This window comes from Felis catus, chromosome F2 (genome assembly GCF_018350175.1).
Source record: "Felis catus isolate Fca126 chromosome F2, F.catus_Fca126_mat1.0, whole genome shotgun sequence".
Taxonomy (NCBI): Eukaryota; Metazoa; Chordata; class Mammalia; order Carnivora; family Felidae; genus Felis; species Felis catus.
The window spans coordinates 14,216,160-14,232,485 of NC_058385.1; the positions used below are offsets into that span (position 1 = coordinate 14,216,160).

At 39.8% G+C, this 16,326-nt stretch overlaps 1 long non-coding RNA gene across 1 annotated transcript in view; it reads left to right on the top strand.

The window, feature by feature from the left end:
* LOC123383166 overlaps window positions 1-16,051 on the top strand; it is a 30,665-nt gene extending 14,614 nt beyond the window's left edge. Inside the window, exon 2 of the long non-coding RNA XR_006592619.1 lies at window positions 15,142-16,051. This is a non-coding gene — a long non-coding RNA (uncharacterized LOC123383166). The remainder of the gene's footprint in view (window positions 1-15,141) is intronic.
* Window positions 16,052-16,326: the final 275 nt, after the last annotated feature.

Below are 16,326 nucleotides of genomic sequence, written 5' to 3' on the forward strand. Positions count from 1 at the left end.
GGTGGGAATGTAAACTGATTCAGCTTCCATGAAAAACAGTATGGAGGATCCCCGAAAAATTAAAAATAGAGCTACTGTATGTTCCAGCAATCCCACTTCCGGGAATATATCCTAAGGAAATGGAAACATTATCTGGAAGCGGTATTTGCACCCCCATGTTCATTGCAACATTATTCACAACAGCCAAGGTACGGAAACAACCTCAGTGTCAGCTGATATGGGAACGGATAAAGAAAATGTGGTATATTAAAAAAAAAAAGAAGGAAATCCTGCCATTTGCAGCAACATGAATGGATCTTGAGGGCACTATGATAAGGAAATAAAATAAGTCAGACAGAGAGAGAGAGAAGGACAAATACTGTGTGATCTCACTTATAAATGGAATCAAAAACGCAACAACAGACTAACAAACTTACAGAAACAGTGGAATGGAGGTTGTCAGGGGCTGTGGAGAGAGGGAGATGGGGGATGCTGGTCAGAGGGAACAAAACTCCAGTTAATGAGGTACATAAGTTCTGAGGATATAATGTACACCCTCGTGACTATAGTTAGCAAAACCCTATCGTATAAAGTTGCTAATAGAGTAAGTCTTAATTGTCCTCACCACACACAAACAATGGCAACTGTGACGTGATGGATGTGTTAATTAACCTGATTGTGGTAATCATCTCATAGTATACACATAAACGAAATCCTCATGTTGCACCCCTTAGCCTTAAATTTACACAATGCTATATGTCAGTTATATCTCAAAAAGGCTGGGGTAAGGGAGAAGAATACAAATGAGGACTACTCCCAGTGGCTTGTGGGCTCCGTACTGGGGAACATGTTTTCTCACAACCTTGTCCCGACGGTGAAGGTGCAAAGAAAGTGTTTGCTCCAGCAAATGTGTGGCGAGTGTTGTAAAAACAATTATATATTTATTTCATTACATTTTAACTAAGTTTTTTGACCAGGCAATATATGATTCAAAGTTTTAAAAGTATATAAAGGAGATTCAATGTTTAAATGCACATACTTATACACCATTGTGCAGGAATTGTTTAATATTATTATTTTTCATCTATCAGCCAACCAAGAAAATGAATAATCTTAGAAATGATATGGAGAGCATACGGATGCCAGTGAAGCAAATTGTTAAAAGCATAGATAAATAGATTTAGTATAATATACACCTATGTGTACTTACCTGGATTCTCCCTTGAGAGCAGCGACTGAGTTTTGGGTAGAAGACTCCCAATATTGATGAGAAAACACATTATGTGTTGGAATGAATTGATCTTCAGTCAGTAATTGGCATATTGCTGTTGTATAGCATAACATTTCAAGATACTGAATCTAGGAGTTAGATTTGTGTTCCTGGGAAGGTCTGAGAGAACAGATGTGAAATGGTAAGCCAAATGAGTGTGTGAGTTTTTCACATCTGTCCCTTTAATTTTCTGTATTTTTGCTTCATTATCTGCATCGTTGGAATGCTGTATCTGTCATATGCCAACAGATGGCAATATTATAAGATCATTTTTTTTTTCAAGATGGTTAAAATGAACGACATTTTCTGCAGCTCCCAGATTAGTCAGATGGAAGAAACAAGATCTTTATTGGTTGTCTCTTTGGTAGTACAAAACCTTGTTTTTCTAAAATTTTCATAAAATATTAGCGAAGTTTTTTCACCTCACTGCTGTCTCTTCCTGACTAGTTTTCTTTTTTCCTTTTGCTTAACTTTTAACTTCATGTCTAAATCCATCATTGCTGTGTTTTATGTGCAAATCTTGATATATCTGCTAATAATGAGAGCAACGTATATAACTAGTTAATTAGGTAGATGAGGCATATAAAATATTTAATCCAAATGAAATTTCTTTGTCTTTTTTGAGAACAAAATATAAATAAACCACACTCCTTCCTTAATTGAACCAATTTTTAGACCGCCGGAAGTGTTTTTATTCAAGAACCATGTGTTTTTTAAATAACACCCCAAGAAAGTACATGCCGTATTGTGGACACTAACCTTCTCTTCTTAGTAGGTTAAGAATCTTATAAAATCTGACCCTGGTGATAGGAACTCTAAAGACATTTAAGGAACTCTGAGTTCTGGCTGTTGGGATGAACTTCGAACAAAAGGCTTAAGATGGGAGAGAAATGAGCTTGCAGGTATGGAATATGTATTGTTGCCTGGAGAAAGCATCATTCGGCATCAACTTTACGCAGACCGAAGCCCTGTTATTTCATAACTCCTCTTTATTTGTTACTTTGCTGGTCCTTTTCCATCGGCTCAGTTATCCACCTGGTCCTGGGAGTATCCCGCCTGACATCTCTTCTAGAGGATGTAATCCAGGTTTACCCACGGATTTTCAAACATAAACCGTAGGTCAGAGTTCAAAACACATCCCCACTCCTGCTGGCTCTCTCTGAATGCCATTCCTGGACTCTGGGTATCGGACGGATTCACCACTGGCACCTCAAAGGCAGTATGCCCTAGAGAGTTATTTCCCTCCCCGACCAGTTCCAGTTTCACATAATCCGTTTCTCACAGCGTACCGATTAGAGAACTTTTCCAAAGTGAGTTCCTAAGTATCTGAGTCCTGAGAGATGCTCTACAAGAATAGGTGAGAATTTCTGGATCCTTTTCATCCCTTTGAAGATTCACAGTACTTACTAATGTAGTACAAACTCTGAGAAGACTTGCATATCAGCTTTAACTCAGTTTCGCCCAGAATTTTCCAAGCTTATTTGAACAAGGAGCCCCCTTTTAAATGTAACCTCCGTTAACATCCTGCGAAAGCAGTGTCTGGTGGAAATCTTGAGAAACACAGCCCAAGAGTGTCACTTTGTATTTTTCTCCACCACCGCCCCCCCCCCCCCGCTTTAAAACTTGAGGTAGAATGTGCATATAGCATGGCACACGAATATTACACAAACGTGACTTTATGTATACGCTGACCTGTGTAACAACCACCCAGACAAAAATAAAGATCCTACTGTATGGTTTCGCTTATATGAAATTTAAAAATAGGCAAAATGAATCCATGGTGATGACAAGTAGAATAATAGTTACTTTTGGGGATGGGTGCGAGGGGGTGGGGTGGGATGCAATACAGAGTGGGAAAGTGCCTGCCAGGAAGTTACGGGGTTCTGGAAATATTCTATGCCCTCCCACCTGTGCTCATACTCACAGAATCTAGGATGCTGCTGGTTTTTAAAAAAGATTTACTTACTTATTTAAGTAATCGCTACACCCAATGTGGGGCTCGAACTCACGACCCTGAGATTAAGAGTCGCCTGCTCCACGGATTGAGTGAGCCAGCTGTCCCCTGTGGTACTGTGGTGTGAATGGCCCTCAGAGCCTTCTGGCGTTCTGTTCCCACTGCACATCCTTTCTCCCCTCTGGGACAGCGGCCCTGTTGTTCCGGTACGGTGCTCTTCCCTCTTCCTGGACCACCACGGGCACTGCGGCTGCTTTCTTATCTCTGCCACGTCTTAGGGAAGGTGTTGCTTGCAACTAGAACTGAGCCCAGAACCCCTTTTATTTGCACTCACCACATTCCAGGTCTTCTCCATTTATTGCATTTATTACGCTGTCCTGCGGCAGCCTGTTTACATGTCTGCCTCCCACTGGACTGTCATTTCCTTGGGAGTAAATACCTTGATCATTGCCATAGCTCAAATGCATGAATGACAGACATATTTTTAAAAAATCAAAGCATTCTAATACATTTTCCTGCTTCCTGTCTCATTCTCAACATTTTGTCTCATTTTCAAAACAAGTCCTTTCTAAAATCCATGCCTTACTCTGTTTCATCAATCTCCAGTGGCTCCCTGAGCACTTAGACTGGAGGCCAGAACTCTTCACCTGCCGTTCAAGGACCACGTGCACCTGCTTCTCTCCACCCCACCGGGTGTGTTTCCTCCGCTCTCTCTAAATCATCTCTGTCCAGGGATTCGGGCCCCTCACCACCTTCAAAAATGTCAGGGACTCTTATGCTTCCCAGCCCGTGTCTGTGCATTTTCCTCTGCCTTACATGCATCCACTTAGGTTGTTCAAGGCCCAGTGCAAAGATTCATTCATCCTATGAGTATATTTTCCTTTCTGCTAGTTTCGGGGGACTGAGATAGAGAGGTGAGCAAGACCTATAATCCCCACTCTCATGGAACCTACATTTTAGCAAATGAAAGCAACAGTAATGATAACGTAAGCAAGATAATTAACTATTCCTGAAAAATGTTGTGAAGTAAGTTGTTTTGTGTATTAAAGACTACCTTTGCAGAGTGTTCTTTTAAATGGTGCAGTCATCAGTACTTTTTTAGTGAAAGGAAAACATTTTTTTCGTTACTTTTTAAAAAATTTTTATTTAAATCCAAGTTAGTTAACATAGAGTGTAATAATGGTTTCAGGAGTAGAATTTAGTGATTCATCACTTACATATAACTTCCAGTGATAATTAGCACTTGTTTTCATTGAAATCATCGGCTTTATTGAACTTTTAAGTTAAATTCTGGGACCTTCCATATCAATATTTTTGTATGTTTTACATGTTGATTCTCTCAATGGTTTAGAAAATATCCCATGTACACCTGAAACTAATATCATATTGTATATCAACTATAAGTCAATCAAATATTTTTAAAAAATGTCTCACAGACTTTTTCTTAATAAAACTGTTACAGGGCACCTGGGTGACTCAGTCAGTTAAGCCTCTGACTCTTGATTCTGGCTCATGTCATGTTCTTGTGGTTTGTGGGATTGAGCCCTACAACAGGCTCTGCACTGTCAGTGTGGAGCCTGCTTGGGATTCTCTCTCTCTCTCTCTATGCCCCTCCCCTGCTCTTATTCTCTCTCTCTCAAAATAAATAAATAAACTTAAAAAAAACTTTTACAAATTCTTAAATATGAGGAAGCACAAATGAATTAGACTTCAGGTAAGAGTGGTTAATGGTTAATACTGCTATATAGCATTTAGGATTTTTATTTTTTTTATTTTTTTATTTTTGGGACAAAGAGAGACAGAGCATGAACGGGGGAGGGGCAGAGAGAGAGGGAGACACGGAATCAGAAACAGGCTCCAGGTTCTGAGCCATCAGCCCAGAGCCTGACGCGGGGCTCGAACTCACGGACGGCGAGATCGTGACCTGGCTGAAGTCGGACGCTTAACCGACTGCACCACCCAGGCGCCCCGCATTTAGGATTTTTAATCACCACCTTGAAGAAGGAAATCAAAGAAGTCGTGCATCACAGCAGAAAGAGCAGTAGGTCATGACATCTTTAGTCTCATTTTGATTCCTGAGTCCTCTACTAGCCAGCTCTGTGACCTTGAGTTGGTGTATTGTGTTCATCTATAATGGAGACATTTGAAGTTGAAAATCCCTGAATTCTTTTCCAGTGTTAAAATATTATGATCAACTCTGGCAAGCAGGAAATACAAATAGTTATATCTTGCTTCAAGGAAACCTCATTTATGAAATTTTGACTATCTTCATTCAAGAAGTTAAGGTTTACATTTTTTTTGCCCTACTGTTTACATAGTGTTACTGTGGTAATAATCTCAACATTGCTATTTCCAATGACAAATTCTCAGACCTCATCTTATTTGACTTACCAATAGCCCTTGACCAGTTATAATTTCCTCTTCCTTGTTGAATCCTTTGTCATACAGTCTCCTTGTTCCCCTTCCTAGACTACTCAGTCTCCTTGCATTTTCCTCTTCATCTTGCTGACTTCTAAACAGTGGTGTGCCCAGGGCCATCCCCAGTTCTCTCTTCTATCTACATTCATTCTAATAATCTTGTATTAGCTATCTGCTGCTGCATAACAAATTGCCCCCCAAATTAGCGGCCTAAAACAATACACATTTATTATCTGATAGTTTCTGTGGGTCAGTAATCTGGGCACAGCATGGCTGGGTCTTCTAATTTAGGATTTCTCACAAGGCCTCAATAAAGATGTCAGTAGACATTAGGGTCTCATCTGAAGGCTTGACTGGGGAAGGGTGGGTATCCAAGGTCACATAGCCATCGGCAGGTTTCAGTTCCTTCAGACCGTTGTGATCAAGACCTCAGTTCTTAGCTGGCTGTTGGCAGGGGGTCACGCACAGTTACTGCCACATGAACCTCTCCAACATGGAAGATAACTTACTGTAGTTAATCACAAAATTAATGATATGTAATAGCCACCTCAAATCTAACGTGTCCAAAACTGAGTTCCTGATTTGCAGTCCACTCTTCCACCCCAAATATGCTCCTTTTGCAGTTTTTGCCATCTCAGTAAATGGTAACTACACTTTTATAGTTTTACATGTCAAAAAACTTTACAGTAACCTATGGCTTCTTTCTCTCTCTCTCATACCCCACATCAAACCATCAGCAAATCCTACTGATTCTACCTTTAAAAACTTAGGTCCAGAAGGCAACCACTTTTTGCTGTGTCTCCTACTACCATCCTGGTCCAGGCCACGAACATCTCTTCCCTAGATTGTTGTAATAAATCCCCAGTCTATCTCCCTGCTTCTGCCATTGCTACCCTTCAGTCTGTTATGAACGGTCCCATTGAAATATGAGTCCAATCATGTCATTTTGTTCTGAATCTCTCAGTGGTTCTTTATTTCAGTCAGCAGAAGAGCTAACATTCTTGTCATTGTCCCTAAGGCTTAACAGAAGGTGGCCCTTTGTTTTCCTCTCTCATCTTATCTTCCCCTCCTCATCTCCTTGCACCACCCCCATGCCCCCACCACTTGGCTCCAGCCACACTGGCCTTTTTACTGCCCCTTGAACTCACTAGGCATTTGTTTTAAAGTGTACCCTGGATATGTTTTAATCAGGTATAGTAAGACACGCACACACAGAAATGACAGTCATGGAGGAAGAAGTTTTAATTCACAGTTCTCTAGAAGCAGAAAGTTTGGCATGCCATGTGGAACCACACAAGGAAGCACCAGGGCCAGCTAGGAGGCAGAAGGAATTGAGGGGAAAGCATGGGCAAACGCCTTCACTGTGGCTTTTGCAGGAAAAGGCAAGACGAGACAGATTAAATAGGTTTAAGATTAGCTAGTTTGAAAAATTTCAGTGTATCTGGAGTATAGTGGCTCTCTCTAGTTGTCTGATACCTGCTCCTGGGGTAATTAATAAAGGGGAAATTGGCCCTGAGTATAAAATCCCAAGAAAGAAGGTGGCTGGGAGTATGGAATTTGGACTGGTTCATCTGCATGTGAGCTAGATGTGCTCCCGGGATGAATTGCGAGACGAGTTGCGTGCTAGCTCTAGGAATTAGCCAATCCTGGGAGGGTCAGTGTCTCCAGGATCAGCCAGGCCATGTATGCTGGAGCATCAAGAATACAGAAAGCAAGAAATACAGTTAATAAGCATGCTCCCCATCTAAGTAAAGTGACAGTTTTTGTTCCCTATATGTGCATTGTCATTTCCACAGATATTTGCCGAGATTGGCTCCCACAGAGTCTTTCTTTACTCAATATTACCCCATAGTACCGGCCTTCCCTAATGACTGCCCCATGTACTCTGGCTCTTCTTTGCCTCAGCCCGTCATCTCCTTTCTCCTATCCTGTTCGCTTGCTATTTATTTATTTATTTATTTACTTCAGAGAGAGAGAGAGAGAGAGAGAGAGAGGGTGGGGGAGAAGGACAGAGGACAAGAGAGAGAGTCCCAAGCAGCCTCCATGCTGAGCATGAAGTCTGACATGGGGCTTGATCCCACAACACTGGGATCATGACCTCAGCCAAAATCAAGAGTTGGATGCTCATCTGACTGAGCTACCCAGGTGCCACACTCCTGTCCTGCTTTTTGCTTTTCGGTTCTCTTTAGCACTGAACACTTTTTGACATATACTTACTTACTTCTTTATTGCCTATCTCCCCCAAACAGAATATAGAGACTTTATCTGATGTATATGTATGTTATCTGATGTATATAATATCTGATATATATAATATATAACACATAATATAATCATCTACCTACATATCTATCTACATAGAGGGATTTTGCTGTGCATATCTGTACCTATATTTATATCTATCTCCATATCTGTATCTATATCTATTGATACATACATATATATGTATATATATATATATATATATATATATATCCACCCTTAGGACCTGAAAAATGAAATGCTTAGTTTAAGATACTGATTGTATTTTCTTTTGGAAAAAAGAAAGAACCAGAAATAATGTTATACTAGGCAGCATGACATGATTGTTAAACTGTTTTAATTCATACGGCATCTCCAGCAAGAAAAAGTAGTTGGCCTTTTGCCTACATACCATACTCTCATAAACACACACACATAAGAGAGATAAGCCCAGCTCCTGGGCTCTGGGGAGATGATCCAAAGGGGGGCCTCTGCTGCTCTGAAGGTGGGGAGCAGGGGGGCTTCTGTACAAAGACTGAGGCTCCGTCAAGATGGAGGACTTGTTTGGCCCAGGCTTTCTATTTGGATAATGTCCTGAGGCCACTTCCATGTTTCTTGGAGAGGATCCTTGACAGAAATTCAGCTCAATCATCCAAGTTATGGTCAGAGAGGGACCAATAGTACCATAACTGCCATCACACACATCTGTCCCTGGAGGATGACCATGTGTGACCAGAGAGTATTCTACCCTGCAACCAAGAACGGGAGAACGGAGGAAGTGAATGGCCACACCTTTTTCTTTTTGTTTACTGAACACGAAAGAGCCCTCTTTTTCTTTAATAAGAGGTGGAGGTAAGATCAGGTTGGTTAGTACAAGGAGTTGGGTGATATATGATTTAATTAACCTGGCTCATCCAGATGTCATTGTACAATACAATGTGTGCAGTTATAGGCCAAAAATCTGTCCTTGGGGAATTGTAAGAATCAGTTTTCAAATGCATTAAAAATTAAAAAAACTACCTAACATTGTAATAGTGCTTTACATCCTGGAAAATTTCCAAGTGTTCTTACATGTGTAACTTCATTCATTCATTCAATGTATGTTTATTAAATATCAACTGTTTGCTAGGCTCTGTGCTGGCCACCACAAATAAAACGATGAACGAACAAGAAGCACGGGCATGAGGCTTGTGATCTAGGGAGGAAGATGATAATAGACTGCTACCAACAGAAGGGAGTCTGATGACCTAGAACTGCAGTGGTTGAGGAGGAGAAGGGCATGTGAGAAGGTTGGAGAGAGAGTATGGGCCAGATCCTTCAAGACCATAGTGAAGTCTGAATCTCAGCAGATCAGTGAAAGGAAGTCATTGAAATGCTCTAAGTGAGAAAGTGACATGATCCCATTTGTGACTCATCCTTCCAGACAAGTCTACAAGTCTGTCTTTTTTCTTTTTCTTCTTTTCTTTCTCTTTTTCTTTTTCTTTTCCTCTTTCTTTTTTTCTTTCTTTCTCTTCCTGTTTTTTATTTTTATTTTTTTAATGTTTATTTTTGAGATAGAGAGTGAGCACGAGTTGGGGAGGGGCAGAGAGAGAGGGAGAGAGGGAGACACAGAATCTGAAACAGGTTCTAGGCTCCGAGCTATCAGCACGGAGCCTGATGCAGGGTTCGAACTCACGAACTACGAGATCATGACCTGAGCCAAAGTCTGATGCTTAACTGACTGAGCCACCCAGGCCCCCCAAGACAAGCATTCTTTAAAACAACTCCCTGATAATATTTGTCCTTATGTTTGGTTTTTTATTTCTTCTTTTCTTTTTGTATTTATTTAGCTAGATCATGGCTACCACAGCAAAAAGCAGTTGCTGGATTTAAGGAAAGTAAATATTACCAATTCATACTTTCTACTCTTAGCATAATAGCAAAAGAATCCTAGTGCAAGAGAGAGATTCGAGTTTGATCCTAGCTCTATCACTGATGATTTGTGAAAATTTGAAAACAATCACATACCTTCTCTCTCTGTTTCCTTGTCTGTAAAGTAAGAAGAGTGTAATAGAGTATCTACAAAACACTGCAAGTTTTGCAGCCGTTATCTGGGACACATTGGGATACTCCAAGCAAGTTCTTAACAAATGTTTAGACATTTGCTTAGAATGACACTCATTTTTACTTTATAGTGTCCATTATTGGGTCAGTCTACTCACGAATTGATCTATGGACACACGTACTTGCACTCTTGACTTTTGCCATACCTCCAAACTACAAAATATTCCTGTGCTCATCCATGAGACTAGAAGCATAAGGGATTGCAAAAGATGTAAAGGAGCTCTTCTGTTACATGATCAAATTTCATATCAATAGAATTGGCTGTTGGCCAAGTCTTATAATTAATCGGCTTGTTGGTAATTAGGAGGAACGCAACAACATGTAATATTAAGTGGTGTCACGTTAGGCTTAATGGCTGCGAGACTGGGGTCACCTCTAAGTTCAATCCTTGCATCTTTGATACTCACAGTCATTACAAGGGTCTGACCTGAGGTAAGCCCAATCTCCTGCCTCTTTGGCTTTGCCTTGACTAGACCTTGAGGAAGAACGCCAACTACTTTCTCCTTGGTGTGAAGTTCTTTAAGCAGTTAAGATTTTTGACATGCTGTTTGCTTTTCCTGCTTCTCTCTCCCCAAATAGATGATGTGGACCAATTCAGCTTGGTCATAAATCCATTTTCCTTTTTTAAAAAAAATTTGTGAAAGGTTCTTATGCAAGGTTAAAGCTGAGAATTGGCACTTGGGCACAGCAGGGGACACATTTGCTGCTTTGAATTTAGGTTTTCATTTTATCAAGTAACACACTCCCCCTCTCTCTCCCAAAGCCGTTTGGAAGATGTTCCCTAGAGTCTGTATTTATTGCAAAAATATAGAGCCATGGGCCAGATTTTAATTCTGTTAAACTTCCTGTGCAATGGATGCTCAAAAGAGAAATGTTGATTAAGTTTATATATAAAAGCTGGAAATTTGGAGGCAAATATTTTCTAAGATATAACTGCTTCTCTAGATGTCCTTTCTCTAGGGCTTTAACTATTAATTTAGATCCCAGGCCCACTTTGTATTTTCCATTTGCCCGTGTGGTTTGTTTATAAGCGGTTTGTTTATGGAAGCTAAATGTCTTGTTTTTAAATAAGATTGCGATATTATTACTGCTCATGGCAATCTCCAGCCTAATTTAATAATTCACATGGTACGGTTTCTCTAATTGAATTGTGTGAGTTATAGACAGTGATGGGGGACTCCGAGCTACCTGTTGTCCCAGAGCTCTGCTCATTCCCTCTGAGCAGGAGTCTGAAGTTTACAGAGGGATCGGTTGGTAAACAAGAATTTACAGAAACACACGCTGAGACCAATGGGGACTGTTAAAAGCTTGGATAATGTAATAATGTCACCCATAGCTCTGGGTGTACAAACTGCAGATTTATGCAAGTAATTAATAGTGTCTTGCCAAGAGAGTCGGTAGGCTTTTCAAAAGGAATCTTTCTTTGTGCCTTTTGATATTTAAAGAGCTGTAATTACAATGGCAGAGCTCTGAATTCTTTTTTTTTTTTCCGTTCTCTTATACACATTAATTTATGGACCAATCCAGTATTACAGACAAGCTAATGAAAGAACCACGTACCCCCTTTATAATTTTTTTTTACAGTTTCACTTGTGTGGCTGAATGTAAAGTAGTTAATGCTATAAATAAGTATAATGATGTATCTCTTCTCTCAATTGCCAGTTGTTGATGCTGTTGTCTCACACAATAGAAGAAAAGAATTGAATTTAAATCTCTACCCATCTCATTTCTGCTTTTCTCTTGTGCACCAGTTAAGAAATTCAAATGTTTCTGCCATTATGAGGTGTTTAAAAAAAAAGACTCAAACTGGATTCCCCGCCCCCCTCCTCTTTATTTTTAGAGTTATGGAAGACTCAAAAAAAAATTACATAACTTGTGCAGTCAGCTTGGGCTTTGCCAGTTTCAAGGTTTAGCATCTAAGCTCCTTAGGAATCATTTCTTTTTCCTTCCTAGCTTTATGGAGTAGAACTGACAAAGATCATATATTTTTAAGGTGTGTACATGTACATTGTGGAATGGTTACCACCATCGGGTTAGTTGGCACATGCATCACCTCACAGTTATCTTTTTTTTTTCTTCAGTGTGTGGAGGGAGAATGGTCAAGATCTACTCTCAGCAAATTTCAAGTATAAAACTCAGTATTATTAGCCATGCTTGCCATGCTGTACATGAACTCTCCAGAACTTAGTCATCTCGTAACTGAAAGTTTGTATTCTTTGATGAACATCTCTTTCTCTCCCCATTTCCTGGCCCCTGGTAACCACCATTCTACTCTCTGGTTCTAGGAGTTCGACTGCTTTAGATTGCACACTTAAGTGAGACCACAGGGCCTTTATCTTTCTCTGCCAGCTTATTCACTTATCATAGTACCCTCTTTCACTCTGGTCAGGGTTGGGAAGGAGCCTCCTGTGCCTAGATCCCCGGTCTTCAGGTCATCTGTCGTACCACGGGGGCTACACTGACGGCGAAACTTCAGATGTTCACAGAAATAGTTTAGTTACGGGAGCACTTTGACCAGAAAATGTGCATGTATTCTCTGAGCTCTTTGAATTTCCCCTTTAAGAGTTTCAAATGATGGGGACGCCTGAGCGGCTCTGTCGGTTAAACGTCAGACTTCAGCTCGGGTCGTGATCTCATGGTTCATGAGCTTGAGCCCCGCGTCGGGCTCTGTACTGACAGTTCGGAGCCTGCAGCCTGCTTCAGGTTCTGTGTCTCCCTCTTTATCTGTTCCTCTCCCACTCGTGCTCTGTCTCTCAAAAATAAATAAATGTGAAAAAAAAAATAAGCATGTTTAAACAAAAAGTTTGAAATGACACTTCCTTTTCCCACAAATAGGACATTTTTGTATGTGACTTAACTAAAGGCATAAAGCTTCTTAGGACATTTTATCTAATTACACTTTTGAGTACAAAGCTAAGGCCAGTACTCACGGAATTCAAGTAACTGGGGACCAAAATATGGGCCACAATCATATTGTTTTTACAGAAGCATGGGGACCAAGACACTTTGGATCATTTCTGCATGCAGCGTTTCACGTGTATTTTCCAAATGAAATGTACATTGTGCTGCAGTCAGTTCTTGGGACTGAATAACGCGTTCCACAGCACCAATTTCGTGAGTGCTAATTCTCTTCATCTACTTATTGTACCTATTTCCTCCATGAATTTAGACTTTGAAGAAGCCTCTGCATCTTCTAACCCAAACTTCATTTGTTTCATGGATGATAAAACTGAGATCTGGGAGACGGAAGTGTTGTGCTGGGGTCCAACAGATAGTTGATGGCAGAGCCAGGATTTAGGTGCCCATCATTCATGGATGGCATGTCCTTCTGTAGTGTGATCATTCGCTTTAATGACATCTGTCGGTTCAACAGGGTCAGAGGAGGAAGAGTCATTCTGCTGATTTTTCAATTTGTTGACCCTTTTAAACTGCAATTTCCTGGAGGGCAAAGTCCTTATGTGTTTAATTTGCTCCTTATGGTACCTGGGAGAACTTTATAAAAAATAATGAGAGCATATAATGTGCACTGCACTCCAGCGGTAGCACAGCGTAATTTTTAAAACCAACTTTGGGTATCATAATCTCGATGCTGCAAATGTTTTGGCGAACCATCTCGTTCAGTTTAACAATTCCAGAAGGGAGCCATTAAATTTGAACCATATTAACAACGACGAGAAGACTTCTTGCGAAAAATAGAACCCACCTAACAGATACAATTTAATAAATATTTAAGCATGGTTTTGTAAACAACAAGTTACAAATAGTATATAGTGGATAGGCTAAGGGCATCAGTTCTGTGTTGGTCCTATAAAAACCATGTGTTTGGTTGTCTTTTGGGAGGTTGTTTACTGATCTGTGATGGTATTTCAAAGTTGCAGTAATTGGCTCTGGAAAGTTCCTCCCTTATAGCAAAACTTTTGTACTAATTGCAAAGAATTGCCAGACACTTTGTCTAGGTTTGTTTAAGGTGAAAACTCTAAGTACCGGGTGATTATTAACTGTATTTCCACAGTAATAGTCACTGCTATTTCTAATCTGCTACTGCACCCATCAGCATGGGGGAGAGAAGGTGGCCTATAATCTAGTTCTCTCCCTTTATGGAGAGATGAAGGTGTGTGCTATTAAAGAAAAAAATCACTCATGATAGTTGTTAAAGACAGTAAGGATGACTTTATTTGTGGGGACTCCTACCGTGCAGGTTTGCAGAGGAGGAGAGAGATCAGGCTCAACTCTAAATACAAGGAAATGCAGGAATTTATAGCCAAGGAGGATAGAAAATTTATAGCCAAGGTCAGTGGATAGAAAATTGTTAGGAGGAAACATCAGGAGTAAGGAGAGATTCTTCTTAAACTGACCTCACGGGATTCTTGCTGAAAGCCAGTCAGAGTAATCACACATGGATGATGGAAAGGGGAGGGTATGTTTCTGGTTAAACTGACTTAGCAGGATTCTCGCTAAAACTGGACAATTCAGAGACAAATACAGAAGTCCAAAAATCAAGACCTGGTTGTAAAAAGAGCTCAGAAGAGCTGACTAGAATCAGTCAAGGAGAGACTTTGTCAAAACCCAAGAAAGAGAGAAGATGCGTGATGGGGGATATAATACCCCTGATAAGAATACTAAGCACTAACCTAATTAATGGTGTTTTATAGGAGAGGAGTCCTTATCCATGGAATATTTTAGCAAGATGTCTCTGATTTAGAATGCTTATGGCAAACAAACATAGAATCTATAGGTTTATGGGGCGTGCCTTCTTAGAAAATGTCACAGATCTGACTTTTTGAATATTATTCAGAGATATAATCTGGAATGCTCTCTGCCAGGAAGGAAAACAATACTTTACTTGGACAGTACGCTCACTGCATGAACCCAGAGGGTACAACTAGGGCAAAAAGTAAGAACCTAAAGAGTGTACTTGGAATATCAGAACTCACCTTGCTATGCCTGTGGCTATTGTGTTCGTGAAATTATCAGTAAAGCTTGACACTGGGTAAGATCCTTGATTCCTGTGAGTTGACTTGGCTGCCAGATTTTTGGGGTTAGCTCATCTATGATACAGGAAATAAGATTTGCTTCCCTTCAGTGTTCTTTCTCAATGATGCCTGTTTTTCTGAGAATCATTACTCTGTCTTGTGCTGGAGAAGTCTAGGCTATGTAAATTTCTTCTTTTTTCCAGGTGTACAGGAGACCAACTTTTAGATTGAACACTACCTGAAAAATTCTCTTCAACCCTGAAGAAAATATCAACTCCTTGGGATTCCCACTTTTGAGTTCTCTAAAAATTCTCTCCTGACTGAAGCCACCTGGATTTTTTATTGTTTTACAAATTTATGTCCACTGTGTTTGTGAGCTATGGGTAGATGGCAAACAATCAGCAGGATTGAGTTCCCTTTGGCATAACTGACGTTAGTCATTCTTCTTAAAAGAACAATGCTTTTTCTAGTCCTGGATTGAACAGTAGACTGAAAGTCAAACAGAGGTCTCATGCTACTTCTAATGACCTTTCTGAATTTGAATGGGTAAATTATTTTCTGGTCTTCACTCTCTTCAAAAATACAGTTAAAGGTTTTCCTTTTGTGGCAAAATTTCTTAATCTATTTGTGTTTATGCCTGTGTATACGTGCAAGTGTGTATGTGAGAGACAGATAGTAAAATCTGTTCCTCTTAGTTCCATTATACCAGGCAGTAAATGTAATCAGCAAATATTTTATAACTGGTGTTTAGATAATAGCACAGCATAATTTGTGGGCTTTGACGATCAAATATTCAATACACATTCAATAAAATGACAATAATTCCACTGGATTGATTGGCAGACAGATTTCTGGAGCAAAACTTGTAAGTAAATGAAATCCATGTTAACTGTATCAATCTTTATGACGGTGTCTTATGAAATTATAGTTTTAGAGCAAGTGACTCCATATTTCCGCATCTTTTTGTGCAGTGGGAAATAAACTTTTTAAAGCTGGAAAACACTTGTAACTGATACGTGAAGTTCTGTCCAAGGTCAGTAAAGAATCAATTCAGTGACCTCTATAGACATATAAAATTTAATCAAAACGAGTTAAAAATGTATTCACCCTTTATAACTCTAGTCTTTGTCTTTATTTATCTTTTTCTTTAGTGTGCAGCTGAGAGTCTTTAGAATATATGTAAATGACAAAAATCAAGGATTTTAACTTTAAAAGTATCTTCTTTTAAGAAAACAAAACTGCAGGAAAAGTTGTGTAATATCTTGTCAGCTGCTTAAAGCACATGTTTGAATTCACTCAACAATCATTTACTGAGCATTTCCAAGTACTGTCTTTGGAACTACAGATATACTAGTAAGCAAAGCAGGTAATCCCTGTCCTGGTGGGGC